Below are 16,781 nucleotides of genomic sequence, written 5' to 3'. Positions count from 1 at the left end.
ACCACTTGCTACTTAAGAGGGAGATTACGTGGATAGTACACATGCCCTTTAGACTGTTCTTTAGTTTTAGTTTGGCTATTTTCCAACTACTGATATACTGTTACTAGTTAGCTAAATTGAACTAACGTATGACTATTGGGCAACCAAACAAACCAGTGATCACATCATGTACTTGCACAAGATGGCACTACATATGCTCCAAAAAGTTGAAGTCTAAACACTCTTTTCTTAAATCCAGCTTCACAGACAGTGTTAAATCTGAGACAGTGTCATATAATGTATTTTCTAATGTCTTAAAGTGGTTGCTCAACTTTAAGTTGCATTGCTTTTGAGAAATCAACAAAATATTGTTTACATATCCAACCGAAAATATGAATTTGGGTCATAGTTCTGTCACCTAACAGATGTAAAGTACAATGTTCACTCTCTCTTAAAGGGAATTATTGGCCCTTTAACATCTAAGTGCTTAGTTACTTTAGCCAAATATGACTGGTTGCATTTTACTGCTAGGCTGATATCAGGCCAGTTAGCATCAGCGCTTTTATGATTTGCTTGCAGTAAATCCCAAAAGTTAAAAGTAATAAGTTACATCTCCTCATAGTTGTAGGGACTGCAGAGAGGGTATTCTCAGTGGGTTCATTACTATCAGCAAAACCTAATATATGTGACCTCAAAGGATCCAAAATGAATGTCAAAATACAGCTGGGAACAGCTTTATGAGCAGAGACGTTTTCTGACTTGCTGACTCCAGTACAGATCACCTCATTTGAGGAGACACTCAGGGATGTGACACCACCATCTGCAGGTGAGGAAGAGGAAACAACCTGGGACCTCCGGCTCGGAGGAAGAGCAGAGCCCCACAGGGAGGATACGAACTGCTATCTCCTCCTGCTCACCCGACTTTGGTGAGAGGCTTCTGAATACAGTATGAATACTGAACAAGCGCATCATGTGGGCTCTTCTGCCTCAGGGGATTTAAGATTTAGGATTCTCGCACTCAGCAGGAGCTGAGACGTGAGGTGTGCGATTACTTCAGCAGTGAGCCAACACTTTCCATCTCAAGCACATGATATTTATTGGCGCCGTCATCATCATCAACATCCTCAAATCTTTTTGTGAGCTTGCAACATCCTCAAGTCAACTGCAATGTAGACAGTAAAAATGATGCATTTTATAGAGTGTATAGGTCAACTACACACTCAGGGCTATACTCTGTCTGCTGCAGTAAAGTCAATGCTGCTCAGAGAACTGAGCCTCTCTGTCAAACCATACATGGATACTCCAGGCTGCCCTTAAGCAATGGGTCAAATTGGGATTTCCAGTCTCTATGGGACAAGGTATAGACAAGTGGTGGTAAGGTGATCGCAGGCCAGAGTTTGACAGTGCCTGAGGCTGCGCTGCTGTGTAGCCAGTAAAATACAGGCTGTGCCCGAGTACAGTAAATGTTCTAACCTTGAAAAATACGGAGAAACATGACACGAGGCTCTTCAGTGTCTGCAGCTATGTGGCCAACTATCAACCGTGGCTACTTCAACTATTTATTTCATAGCTAAAGCACTTAAGGAGAACATTTTATTAAATGGATGTTTAAAAGGCAGGTTAATGGTTGTAGATAGTTTAGGTTAAAACTGAGATAGTGAGGGTTCAAGAGGGAACAGCATGATAAATTTAGCAAACGCTTTCTGAAAAAAAAAAAAAAAGAGTTTTTGACTGTTTTTTTCAGATAGTCTGCTTTAACTGATTTTTTTTCATCACCTATGAAGTGGAACAAGATGATAGCATATACAACCTATGCTCGCCTGGGCAGCTGATAGTGGAAGCATTTTACAGTCCTGTGAAAAAGAACGTTTCCAAGGGACTTTATACACTCATGTTAATACCCAAATGCACCCTTACTGTTTCAACAGAAAATTCAGAGGGTATTTCAGAGGGTACTCCTAATCATATACATTTGAATAACTGATCATCAGTAAGTGTGAGCACCTCTATAAAAGCAAACACTTTGGCAGTTTGCTGGTCTGCAGCTTTAATAGTACAATTTTGCAAAGTCAGACAGTGCAATGCTCAGAGAAACTGCAAAAATCTTCTGAGACTCTACATGTGTTATTTAGCATGTGAAATGTTAAAGTTTATAAAAGTACAATTTGAAAAAGAAGTCAGGCATGTTTAGAAAGGGTTTTGCAAAGTTGCATCTGAACAAACCACAAGACTCCTGGAAGAACATCCATCATAGCATATCAGCACAAACACAGCATATAATCTGTCAAGCACGGTGGTGGAGAGGTGATGATTTGGGTTCGTTTTTCCTTGGATTCATTGACTTGAGCATGAACTCCTCTGTATGCCAAAGTATTCTAGAGTCAAATGTGATCCTGAGATTGGAGATACAACAGGACAATGATCTCAAGCGTAGCAGCAAAACTACAACAGAATGACTGAAAAAGAAAGAAATCAGAGGGTTGCAATGATCCAGTCGAAGTCTAGATCTTAACCTGACTGAAATGATGTGGTGGGACCTCAATGAACTCAAAATAACTGATATGTTGTGTTTAGTTTCAACACAACTAGTGAAAACCAAACACAGCACATCAGCACATTGTACAGAAGAGTGGATCAAAATTCCTCCACAACAATGTGAGAGACTGACAAAGTGATGCAGAAAACAGTTTCCTCAAGTTATTGCTAATGGTGGTTCTACTAAAGACTCAATATTCCAAAAACCCAACAAATGTCCAGTATTGTATTTGCTTTTAATCTTTGTTTGGATTTCATCAACTCTTGAGGGAAATATCTGGTTTCTCAACTGCTTTAAGCTCCGCGTTTACCGGATAATCACTCTGGGTGTTATAGCTATCGGGTCAGGTACATTACAGTCAGGCTTTAGCAATTTTTCCACTGGAAACTGTATCGATGAGAGTGGACCAGCCAGCAAAGCTTCAGGCCATGGGACCAAAATAATGAGCTAAAAGACTCTAAAGCCCTGAGGAGAAGCGGAGAGTTTGGCGATTTATCTGTGGGTGTTTCAGTATGTGTCACAACTGTCACATTAAGGTTGGTCATCTGAGTCATTCCTAATACAAAAATATTGACTTCTGCAGATTAAAAAAATAAAACAAAACAAAAAGGAAAAAAAAAAAGAAAAACAGATGCCGCATTAAAGATGATTTCCATTCAGGAATGTAAAGTACGACTGAAAACATTAATATAGATTGAGATGCATTTCTAGGTTGGTCAGCCAATAAATTACTCAGGAGAGGACAATTAAAGGATAATGAGTGTTTATTTATTCAGGTGATTGAGTCAGTAAAGAGCACAGAGAAATCTGTTTCTATTCACTGTTCCAGTCTGCCGGTTTAAGTTCAAAAGAAAGACGACCTGAAATATATTTTCAATACATTTCACTGTGAGACATTAAAGAATTTGAGAGAAACAGTTAACTTGATAAAAATGTTCAATTACTTAAAATGGAAAGAAGCTTCCACTTAAACTATCAGGCAGGAAAACATCTCCTCACTGATACTGTTAGACTGTTAGCTTTTAGGTTTGCTCTATGTGTACACAGTCACCTCAGACATCCTGTATGCATTAAATCTTGTGGCTCTGCACAGAGATGTGCTGTAGTCAGCATCTCTGCATCACAGGGCTGCCTGTGTTGGCTAATAAACTGAAGAAATGCCAGATCAGATTTATTTACTAAGCACAAATAAGAAGAGGGGTAGATTGATGGAAAGAATGAGTGCATGAGGAATGGTGCCACAGTCAGGCTGCAATCATGCAATCAGATCTGCAGGTTCTACCTCAGTGTGCTGCCATTTAAATTTTCTGCTGTCCATTTAGAAGAGTTCCTGTTAAACAAGCTAATCACGATGCTGCTGCTTGTACCTGCTGTTTTAATAAGAATCAGATTAAGTAACAAATACAAAAATACAAAAACAAAAAACACCACCATACATAGGCAAAGCTGCACATATGGTGATGGTGTTAGATCTTTTAGGATGACATTATTTCACACCTTACTGAATGAACTCATGTGAAAGAATAAAATGTCATGTCTGTAATTAATATGCATGACCCTCAAATAATAATGTTCAAAATCTGCTCAAGTTACTGGTATAGTAAAAAGAAAGTACATAAATTCTAATTTTTGCATGTCTTAAAATGGGTTTAATATAACATCACATGACCAACAACACGTGACATATTATAATATCATTATTTATTAAACAACAGTTAAGCCAAAATGCAGAAGCAGTGTGTGAAAAACTACATCGTAAGAGCAAATTGAGTTGCTTAACTGATAATCAGCAAGTGTGAGCACCTCTATAAAAGCAGCATGTTTGGCAGTTTGCTGCTCTGGAGCATTCAGGTTTGTGTTAACACAATGCCAAGGATGAAAGACCGTGATATTTAGAGAAGTAACTATTGCTGCCCAGTAGTCTTGGAAGGGTTACAAGGCCATTGGTGAACAATCTGAAGCCCATCATTCTAGAGTGAGACAGATTATTTACAAGTGGAAACCATTCGAGACAGTTGCCAGTCTTCCCAGGAGTGGAAATCCTAGCAAATTCATTCAAAGGTCAGACGGTGCAATGTTCAGCTCTTCTCTAAAAAGAACATGGCAACATTGCTCAAGTTTGCAAAGCTGCATCTAAACAAATTCCAGAACTGTTTCCTTTGGGCAGACGAGACCAAAGTGGAGCTATTTGGTCATGATGCACAGATCCACAGTTGGTGAGAAACAGCATATTGGCCCAAACGCCTCATTCCAAATGTCAGGCACGGTGGTAGAGGAGTTATGATTTGGGCTTCTTTTCAGCCACAGGACTTGAGCACCTTATATTCATTGAGTCAATCATGAACTTCTCTGTATACCAAAGTATTCTAGAGTCAAATGTGAGGCTAAAACTGGGCTCAATGATCAATGAATCAATGGCCAAATGGAAATGACGCAGTCAAAATTCTGTGGCAGGACTTTAAGATAGCTGTGCATAAACAAATGCCTGCAAAGATCAATGAACTGAAGCAATGATGCAAAGAACAGCGGTCCAAAATGCCTTCAAAATGATGCGAGAGACTGATAAAAAAAATCATGCAGAAAATAAATAGTGCTCAAGTTAGTGCTCCTAAAGGTGCTTCTACAGGCTACTGAATCATGATACAGTGGTGTCAAAAAGTGTTTGCCCCCTTGCTGTTTCCCTACTGTTTTGGATATTTGTCATACTTACATGTTTCAGATCATCAAACAAATGTTAATATTGGACAAAGATGACCTGAGTAAATACAAAATGCAGTATTTAAAATGATGATTTCATTGGTTAAGGGAGAAAAGTTATCCAAACCTACCTGGTCCTGCGTGAAAAAGTAATTGCCCCTCTTGTTAAATCATGAACTGTACTTAACCACAATTACTGCAATCACTAAACACACCCAGGTTTGATTACTGGCAGACCTGTTGAAATCACTTAAATATAACCTGTCTGACTAAGTGAAGCAGGCTAAAAGAGCTCAAAAAGCAATACGACATGTCACGATCTAAAGAAAACACCTAAGAAACAAAGTCACTGACATCTATCAGCCTGGAAAGGGTTACAATGCCATTTCTAAGGCTTTGGGACTCCAGTAAACCACAGTGAGACCACCATTATACCCAAATGGAAAAAACCTGGAACAGTGATTAACCTTCCCACGAGTGGCTGGCCGAACAAAATTACTCCAAGAGTACTTTGACAACTCATCCAGGAGGTCATAAAAGACCACAGAATAACATCTAAAGAATTGCAGGCCTCCCTTACATCAGTTAAGATCAGAGTTCACGATTCAACAATAAGAAAGAGACTGAGCAAAAATGGCATCCATGGGAGAGATCAAGGGCAAAACCTATGCTGACCAAAAGGAACACAAAGGCTCTTCTCACATATGCCAAAAAACATCTTGATGATCCCCAAGACATCTGGGAAAATATTCTGTGGACTGATGAGACAAAAAGTTAAACCTTTTTTAAGGTTTGAGTCCCGTTACATCTGACATAAAACTAACACAGGAATGTTACATCAACAGTAAAATATAACGGTGGTAGTGTGATGGCCTGGGGCTGTTTGCTGCCTCAGGACCTGGAAGACATGCTGTGGTAAATGCAACCATGAATTCTGCTATCTATCAAAACATCCTGAAGGAGAATATCAGCCTATCTGTTTGTGACCTCCAGCTGAAGGGCACTTGGGTTCTGCAGCAGGACAATGATCCAAAACACACCAGCAAGTCCACGTCTGAGTGGCCTAAGAAAAATAAAATAAAAACTTTGGAGTGGCCTAGTCAATGTCGTGACCTGAATCTGATTGAGATGCTGTGGCATGACCTTAAAAAGGCGGTTCATGCTCAAAAACCCTCCAGTGTAGTTGAATTACAACATTTCTGCAAAGATGAATGGGCCAAAATTCCTCCACAGGCCTGTAAAAGACTCCTTGCCGCCAACATTATCGCAAATGCTTGAGTGAAGTTGTTGCTGCTAAGGGTGGCCCAGCCAGTTATAAGGTTTAGGGGACAATCACTTTTTCACCAGGGCGGATTTTTCTCCCCTTAATAATAAACACTTTCATTTAGAAACTGCTTTTGTTTTCACTAGTGATATCTTTGTCTAATTTTTACATTTACTTGATAATCTAAAACATTTAAGTCTGAACACATACAAAAAATAAGAAATCAGGAAGTAGGCAAACACTTTTTCGCATCACTCTATACCTAGTGTTCCACGCTGCTTCTGCATTTAGGCTTTTTTAAAATAAAATTTATTACATCAGGAGTTGTTTCTTACCTGAGGTTGTATTTACCTGCCTTTAAAAACAAGTAAGGAACAGATGATATGTAATGTGCTGATATATAAAAACTGTAAAACCTCAGAGAGGTTGTAACTTCATAGTCATAGTGATCTGTGTAAGGGTCAAAAAGAAATTACTTTGTAATCATTTTAGAATGCACTGATCAATTCATCTATTACTGGTGAGAAAATATTGACCAATACATCAGCATATACATCAATGCTCAATCCTATAGCCAACAGTCCAATATGCACTTTAAAAATATATAAAAATACTGATTAATCATGAACCCTGTAAAGGCATTTAATAAGTAAAGATGCTTTCAGCATAAAAAACAAAAGCAAACATCCTCATTAATGAAAAAACAGACTTAACAAAAAAGATTACAACAAATTATAAATTATATAAATAGCTGTGAAATGGATCTGTAGTAACAGCTCAACTGATTAACTATGCAGTAGCTTTATCTATAATGCACAGGACATAATATCTGATTCAATTTGATTGTAAGACATCTTTCTATAGGTCTGATACATGAGCACAGAGTTTGATAGTGGCTGGACTAAAAACAAGTAAATGTCTGGGTGACTAAGCTGGAGGTAGGCTATATGTCACACGGCCTTTTGTCTACTTTACAGTCTGAAAAGCTCATAGCTTCAAATGCCATCCACCATAGTTGCGACCATTTCTGAGCCTCATTTCAACTATAATAGTGCTGTCAGGCTGGTGGAGCTCCATTAAAGATATTTTCCACCCGGGGAAGGAGATGGACACTTCTGTGTCATCCACACAAAAAAGAGATAAGGGAAATATCACCTATGCCGCCGGTACGCTCCTTGAAGTCGAGCAGCGTGGCTTGCAATCAGTCCTCATCCAATCTAACATCTTCATCCATCTCTGCGTGCCCTGGTGAAACGTGGGCGTGAAAGGATGAAAACCCTAAGATGATGTGCACGTAGAGACAGAGTCTGCAAAGTTGTTTTTTTTTTTTTTACTTATCTGCAGTGTCAAGCTGTGGCGGAGCAGCCACGCTGTCAGTTTCCTCAAAGTGACAAAACACTACACACCTTCGCTCCTGCACGGCAGTCAAAGCAGATCTTTAGAGGAACAACTTCAGTAACAGAAACACGGATCCAAAGTTAAAACAGAACATAAATCGGGATGGCTCCTGTCAACATGTACAAAAGCCAGAATCCAGCGCTGCTGACGCCACGCTCAGGCCTGCAGGAACAGAAACGATTCATCAGCCTCACGGTGAGATAACAGGGTCAGTGTGAAAGCACTCTGCGCCACGGTTTCCTCAGAGATTTTGCATTTCTCTACCCTGTCCAAAATTTACACATGGGGGAAAAAAAACATATATGATAATATATGAGACCAGGGGGCATCGAGAAAAATCAATAGCATCCACTCGAAACGTCCTCAGAGCTGCTGAGAGGAAACAGCTCAGCACAGCAGAGCACCAACAGTCAGGGTAAAGTACAATTAAATCTGATCTGGGAGAGTGTGTGGGCATATGAGAATGCCCGAAATGGAAGAAACAGATACACAATGTTCAGAAATGAACAGAGTGAACAAACAAATGCTCAGACTATAAGAATAGCTGGAAAAAAAACCCAAGAAAAAGAAAACACTTGCTCAATTATAAATCAAATCTACTTTTCAAATAAAGATCACAATAGCTGACCTTGGTGGGAAATTACTTAAATTCTTCCAACATCCCAGAGCAAAAAAATACAGAAAAGAGAAAAAAAAGCATAAAATCACTTCCAGTGCTCAAGGATATTACACCACAGTGATGGCTACAGGGAGCGTGATGTGCTGCTTCATTGGAAAAACCTTGAAACTAACCACTGAAGTAAAGGGAATACAGAGCGAGCGGAGAAACGGCTTCCTCTGTGCCTCCATCACAGTGCCTGACAAATGCTGCTTTCACACAGGAGATGCACACGGACAGCTATGAACACAGGCAGCTCGCTCCATACAAATGGGCTAAACTAATTGAGGCTGCGTTACAGTAAAAATATTCACCACCCCTCACGTTGTTATCAGTGGGGCTGGAGGAAGTGAGCTTGGTGTCACCTAGGAAGAGTTCACTATGGGGTGGAATTCAGGGACTGGGAATTACCATAATCACACTGGCGGTCTCTGCACAGCTCCAAGGTCACCCTGCTTCCTCAGTCTCAGCAGCAGCGGGGGGAGTATATCAGAAACGCAGGACCAGGCTCTTCATTCGCACCACTGTACACACACACACACACACACACACACTGCAGCTCTGCCAAGGTTGACTATAAAGACAGAAATCTCACCTTGCATACTACAGACACTGCAACAATGCATTGTCACAGTAACACAACTTCTCAGAGAGGCAAATCAGTGATGTTGTTAAATATCTCTACACCAGTGAGTCAGAGCCAAAGCCAGAGTCAGACAACGAGTCACATCCCTCCGGCAATAAGGGTGATTAATTCGGCCCTTTGCTCTGTAATGCTTCCTCTCTCCTGTCCCGGCCCATCTTGTCTTTTTATCTGCTCCCCCCGCTCATTAAACGTGCTGGGTTGCAGATGCTGCTGATGCAGTGTGACGTCGGCATGGCAGCTATTTACTATTTTAACCCTGAATCCCACAGTCGGTTTGTCTGTACGATTGAGTGAATCCATCTTTTACATACATTTGAGTGCTGCATTCAATGTGTAACCCTGCATGTCAAACCCCAAAGGAAGTAGGATCCATAATCTGGAAGAAGCAATAACATTTCATGTCATTGCTTCTTGGACATCTGCACTGGAATATACAAACAGTGAGTTTCATTTGCAGTTTAACTAAAAGCCATCTGAAAAAAGATCAACTAAACGCTCAGGAAACGCTAGCAAATAAGCTTAAATCATACTTACACTCTCCATTCATATTATTTTTAAATAGTAAAGTAAAATACAGTTAAATTGCTTGTGGCGTAGTACCGCATATTTATCAGAGATAAAGAACGAGCTGAAACAAATACACTGGAAATGTTAAAGTAATAAAGCTCTAGTTTTGACTGTAAGAATTTTTTCAATGACAAAATTAAATATCCTTATTCAATTTTAACCCCGAAATACAATATTAGGCCTTGGGAGGCATCCATAACTCTTAGCTTGTGTGCCTGAGCTAAACATCAAACATCAGCAAAGTGGATGATAGACAAAGCCACTCTTGGCCATGCACCAAGGCCCTGTATTCACTGGCAGCAGATATAATCAATTTACCCTGCCTTAATATGTGCAGCATGCTTTCATAAAGCATCAATCAGATTGTGAATGTGAACACAGTACTATAACAGGTGGAAAAAAAAGTCAGAAGACCTTCAGTCATTTAGAGACGGAACGGGCTTTTATTACCTTGAGCGAACGCAGAAACAATCATTAGACTAAATTAGGGCCGACAATAGAGCGCGTCTCATGGCTGCGGGAGAAATCTGACACTCCTGCAGTCCTGCCCAATTTCAGAGCTACATTAATCAACTGCTGAAGGATTAAACATTACATGTAACCTGGTGTGATGCTTTTTAAGTAATGACAACATTAACTAGCTTGCAACAATGAGGTTATACTAACATACAGCCATTTATCATATTTCCATTACCATTTCCCATCAGGCCACGTGTCTCTCAATAAGTGGGGTGAGCATGGACCTTTTTCTCATGGTCTGGCCACCAAATTCAAAGATTCCTGTTCTCTCCCATACACTGCTACTAAATATGGAGCTACTATTTTGCAAACACTCAAGCATTTTACATTCAAATATTTACTTAAACTTTCTAAAATCATATCCCTCCGAATTCAAGTGCATAATGCCAACTAGGGTGGCTGTAACTTTGATAAAGGAGTTTTTGAGTCAGTGAAGCTCACTTATGGTCAATGGCAGCGATACCGAGGTGAGTTAGGCTGAACTTTTCTGTAAGTGCTGCTGTTAGACTCTGTTAGCTACTGTTAGGTGACGTTAATCAAATGGTCTTTAAAGTGGAGCTAACATTGGGGGGTGGGGGTGGGGGTGGGGGGTGGGTAATGTCTAATCTGCTGACAATAACTACCTGTTACATAATTGGGAATAAGCACGTGCAGGAAAGAGAGCAGTGGTGGAGAAGGACAAAAACATAATCAGAAAGACATGACAAAAATATAGATGTGCAAATGTTAAATGGTCATATGCAGTATGAATGATCTAATTGTGATCTTTAAATGAAAAGTACCTTATAAAGACATACCACATGGTCAGTCTCAAGAGGCAATTATGGAATTGCAATGTCCATCTTGACCAGTGTACTCACGGGGGCAACATGGCGCCCACTCCTATGTATTTATAATGGGTTAATTCTAAGTTTATGAGAAGACATCACTGTATATTTATGAGTGCAACATTTTTTTTCCTATTACATAACCTAAAGAAATTACTTACTGGTACCTTTAAGTCAAAATATGACCAATATGTCTAAACGTTCGACAGAAATGTACTGTGAAAATAACAATCTCTCATTGTCTTTACCATCTAACTGAATAGGTTTAAGTGTGGGACTTTTAGTCGGCCAAAATATAATAAAAAAGTAGTGTTTAGTGTCTAAAGTAGTGTGAAGACGTCTTCTTGGGATTTGCAAAGTAAAGTGTGACCAAAACAGCAGCTCCGTCTGGTAGCTCAGGAGCAACCCTCCAAAGTCCAGTCAGTGCTCTGCATAAGATAATAATGAGGAGGGAGAGTCGAGCACCCGTTTGTCAGACCTCGTTTGGAAAGACAAATTGCATCAGTTTTGTGTATGATGGATGTGTGTGTCTTCTGATTTTGTCGTAGTAAATAATGGCGTGCGGCCTGTCACATTTACCGTTTAATTCATTTGTTTATAAATTGTGTTATAAATATTCGGTGAGTCAGGAGTCGGCTGTCAGACCGGGCAAATTCCACTTTAAGCAGATTATATATGTATCATCTTCTCCCCCAGTGGAAGCAACTTAGCAGCAACCTCCTATCTGAAGCTTTTTGAATTACATTACATTCAATAAAACCAAAAATTAATTGCCGTCTCCTGGATGTAGCCTCACTGGACTGCTGCCTCCAATCAGATGGTATAATGCTAACTATCAATATGTTGATTCTAACAATTACCTTGGTAGTAGGATTACAGCAGGTCCTCGTGATGCTAGCTCAGATGTGTCAGACTTATCACACAACAAGGCTTCTGTAGAACTTCAGAAAATGCTTGATCCCAGATTTCTCGTCTGCAAATACTTTAATGAGAAATTATCACTCGCGCACATATAAATAACATCTTATCACACTGCTCTGCTATAATCAGTCAACACTGGGTCCATTATGCAATAAGGTAAATGGTCTGCTCCTACGCAATGCTGTTCCAACTTGGCAGTACCCATAGGCGTATTTCAACAAACCAGTGGTGGTGCCATACAAGGCGCTCACCTCCTGCTTTGGGATCAGAATCTTTACAAAGGGGTCTCTGGCATGTGGGGGGACCAGATCGAACTGCCAACCCTGATATTAATCCACAACACCTGAGCCTCAGCTGCCTGTGTGCGTGTGTGTGTTATTCATGTGTGCACAGAGCAGCATATCACTGAAGTCTTTGTGTTTAAAATTGCACCTTCTGCAAGTCACTTTAATTATCGTTGTATTGCCTTTGTTTTATTTCCAGATCTATTTTCTTTCAGTTTTATTGTGTTTATACAGCATTCGTTATCAAAGCCCATCTGAGAATAAACATAGCAAACCAATTATACGTGGTATTTTTTTCTGCTCAATACTTCTGCGCACACGAAAATAAAACTGGAACAAAGCTGAGTGAAACATCTTTCTGAAAAAACCAAGCAAAATGTATTTCTTGCAACAGCAAACAGAAAAGAGAATGCACTTTACATGATGTGCACTAACGCCTTGGCTTTCTCTGAATAAGGGGTTTAATCTTGTTCCTCTCATAACCTTTTCTTTACGACATAATGTGAAGTTTCGAGTCTGTGTTGGTATTACAACAAATTCTCTTTACTTTCCAAAGTAAATCTTTTACCCCAGCTATTTGCAGAATAAACTCCAGCAAAAGGCAAGGAGGTAAAAAAACAGCACAGAATGTCAACACTAAAACCTCATCATCACACTGATATGTAGGTTGAGCGGGACATACCTCCAGCAGCCCGTCTCGCTCGTATGAGAGGCTGCTGGAAGATTTGGACCGTCTCGAACGGTAGGTGTTACAGGCAGCAGACACCCTGAGGCTCACACCGCGCTACGAGGAAAAACATGGTGTTCTGGCACCTGTTGATGTCCTGAACACCACAAGTGAGCTATCGGCCCGAGGGAAGGAGAAGCAAAAGAGAGAGTGGAGAAAAAAAAAGAAAGTCGATGGAAAAAAAAGGATTCCCTGCTGCTTCTCTTTAATGTGGAGACAGACTGAAAAGTTGGAACATGGCATGAGATTCTACATTCATCTCGCCAACATAGTCTGAAATTCTGACTGACATTATTCAAATTTCTCCACATGAAACCCAAGTGGAGCTCTTCATCCAGTCTTTGTGCAGCAGAACCATAAAGAATTATTGAGAGGATGCAAAATGAGCAAGGACAGGTACCGGGGTCTGAACAGCACTGTGGAAACATCATTAGAGAACCGATACTTTTGTAAGCACATATCTAACGACAATGTCTCATTTTTTACTGTAATTTAGTACCAACACAACATAGTCACGAACGGGCCCACATCAAAGATTTATATACTGTCTGCATATACGCATCAGCAGCCCAAACCAAAATCTTTGTGACCTCATTTTTAAGATAACTGGAGAGAAGAAGCATGGGTATTTTTTCCCAACATTTAAAGGCATCCAAGAAAAAATCCCAACAGGAAGCAGACATTTCTTTTCGGCTTTTAGAGCGAGCCCTGCAGTGCAGAAATTCATGTAGTGTATTAAGGCGAACATAAAGGCACAATACCTGCAGCACTTTGCTCCATAAATGCATCCATTCAGTGTAACTATAAACTCAAATTTCTGCTGCCTTACAAAAAACAACAAGCAACATGATTGAACTCATAAGCTAGAATACGACTGCATGAATATAAACATGAGATCGCCATGGGCAAGAAATATGCAAAGGAAGAAAAAAAAATCAAGAGTTTCACAGCGCAATCTAGCACAGGGTAACTTCTAACAAGTTCAGGTAATAAAGAACTGTGGGAGGGAGACAGCATTTAAACTAACGTTTGCACACATCAAGGCCCATGCATATTTTGCGTATCTGTGAAATGAACATGAACATGTGTATGGATCCTCACCACGGTTAGTTTTTAAAAAAATCTGAGTTATGATATGACCCGCTGAGTCGTACAAACCAGATCCAAGACGTTTGTGCTCTAGTTTTACTGAGCAAAGTTCTGCTTTATTGCTGTGTTACCTCTGTTACTTAGAACTAAGTAGCAGCTATTTGTGGATGGACCCATCCCAACTTTTATGGAATTGGAGTTGTGCAGCTCCCAATTTCTAACTTTGCCATTACTCTTTAGCCCAAAACGCTGATCCCAAATTAACCCATTAGCTAAATGATTAATGGTAAATCCTCTCCTTATAAAAATAGTCAAAATGATTTGACAGTTCACCCACAGACACACCCTCACACACAAAACTGGCCGGGTAGCTGACATAGTGTGACATCTCGCTCTGTCACCTGAGCAGCACTGATGATGAACATGATTACATGTCTTTGGGTAAATGCAATAAAATTTAAGATAAATGTGTGTAAGATTTACTGGCATCTACAGATGACCTCACCTTCTCCCGTCCTTACAAACAGGTAGGTGAATCAGTGGTATAGAGCAATGTTAGGCTAGTCTTTTTTGGACATAGCGAACTCTTCTTCATGGTGGAAAAGGAGCCGCTCCCTCTGCAGATATAAAGAGCTGATTATAAAGTATCAAATACGACAAACATATTTATAGATTCCTGATCATAAACTGTTGACCTTTAGAGTTAATTCAACAGAGGCACATCTCTGATTTCAATATGTTATACACAAATTCAAAGCATTTCTGACTCCGTGCTCTGGAGGTACGGATGTCACCTCGCCTGCTGCTTTATCCTCCTTTTGGATTCAGGCTGCAGCTTAAATCTCCAAACAGCATTTCAAACTGCACTTAGGCTAATTCTCCAGAGAGAGACCCTGCATTACTCTCCCATATTTCCTCCTCTAAGTCCCACGCTTGCTTGCTCTCTCTCTCTGTCATCATTGCTAAAATAAATCAAAGCTACAATAATTCATGAGTGTTAAGAGTGTGCATGCATGCGAGCGCGTGGAGGAATGGGGATGTTTTTTTTTTACTTTTTTCTGCAGAGTACCGGGATTTTTTTGAGAAGCTTTAACTCCATCTTACTGTGTGCAGAGAGGCGCCAGGAAAGGCAAGAAATGGAGAGTTTGAATTTGTAGTCACGCAGAAAGAGGAGCCTAAGAAAAAAAACAGGTTACTGAAAATAATAGATGATTAGCTCAGTATGAATTGGACTTCTCCTCTCAGCAGTAATTAAATAATTGTTAGCAAGTCTTATGAAACCCAATGATAAAAACTGTTGAAGTGAAGCTGAGTGAAAAAGGAATTTAATGCAGCAGTGTTGATATGAGGTCTCGCAAATGCAATGCTGTTAATGCAAATGCTTTACTCAGAAAGAGAATCCACTTTTCACAATCAGTGTGGATTTAAAATTTCCAATCTCCGAACCGGCTCGATGAAAGTTAATGAGGTTCCCCGTCAACAAAGACTTGAGCGCTGCAGCTCGACCTCTGGGCGATGTGAGTCACTCTGCTGAGTTCACTTTGGCATATTTTGTATTTACATTCTGCACTTTTTTTTTCTTCCCCAGGAGGGCCGGGCCGGGTCAGATTTATCAGAAGCATCAAATCGGGCAGCCGCACATGTCAGCTCGAGGACAAGAAGCTAAAAAAATTCAGTCTGACTCACTGGGAGTAGATGGGAGCGGATAGTTGTGGGTTTTTTATACAGCAAACATGAAGAGAAATATAACATATTTAACTTGATAAATGATAAACCACCAACGAAACAAAACAAAAAAACAAAAAACCCAAAGCTTTTCTGAGGCGTCGACTGTACAAACAGTAATAAAAGTATAAACAAAGTAGGTCAGTACGATGTGCTGCAGACTGGCAGAAACACAAGCACATGAATAAAGAGCAGAGCGGAGAAGAAACAGCTTTCTTCTGTTTATGTTATTGTTTTAAGGGAAGCACGGTCCGTATCGCTCTGCAAATCATCTCCACTCGTCTCGCCATTTGCTTAGAAATCCTAAACCACACACACTCACACATACTCACACACACGGAGTGTATAAACCCGCCTAAACACACAATTTGATTTGTCTCTAAACATAAGAAGGCATTTATGACCATTTGGAGATAAACATTAAACATGAAAAATTAGATGTGCCATTTCATCATTAATTTAAAAAAAAAAGCCATTATGTCACCACATTTAGCAGTAGTCTTGTTATTTTTTTTTTGGGTTTTTTTTTAATGCTTGCAATTGTAAAGCAAAAATGTTTTTCTGCGGATGTCAAAAATGTACGGAACAAAAATCTAATCAAAAAGTTTATTTTTACGTAGTGATTTTCAAGAACAAAAGTCACAAAATGCTTTACAATATAGAATAAGATACAACAATTGAAATGTTATAAAGAGATAAAACAAAATAAAGGCAAGCCTGCACAGGTGGGTCTTAAATCCACAGATCTAAGGTGCAGTGGAAGCGAGTTTAACTTGGATTTAGGTACAGACAACAAGCGTTGATCAGCTCAAAGACTCAGATATTTCACGTGATTGTAGTAGCTCACTGATAAATGGAGGCATATTGACCACCAAGGGCTCTGCAAGTGATTGAACTGTGAACTTTATATGAAGCCAGTGAAAGAAAGACAGAATCTGTGTCAC

At 39.8% G+C, this 16,781-nt stretch overlaps 1 protein-coding gene across 5 annotated transcripts in view; it reads right to left on the bottom strand.

Annotated features, from left to right (window-relative positions):
* Positions 1-16,781, bottom strand: part of rhbdl1 (rhomboid, veinlet-like 1 (Drosophila)) — a 53,767-nt gene that overhangs the window by 15,618 nt on the left and 21,368 nt on the right. The window lies entirely within an intron of this gene.

This window comes from Pelmatolapia mariae, linkage group LG8, assembly GCF_036321145.2.
Source record: "Pelmatolapia mariae isolate MD_Pm_ZW linkage group LG8, Pm_UMD_F_2, whole genome shotgun sequence".
Taxonomy (NCBI): domain Eukaryota; kingdom Metazoa; phylum Chordata; class Actinopteri; order Cichliformes; family Cichlidae; genus Pelmatolapia; species Pelmatolapia mariae.
The sequence above is the reverse complement of the archived record's forward strand: the minus strand, read 5'-3'. Positions and strand labels throughout refer to the sequence as shown.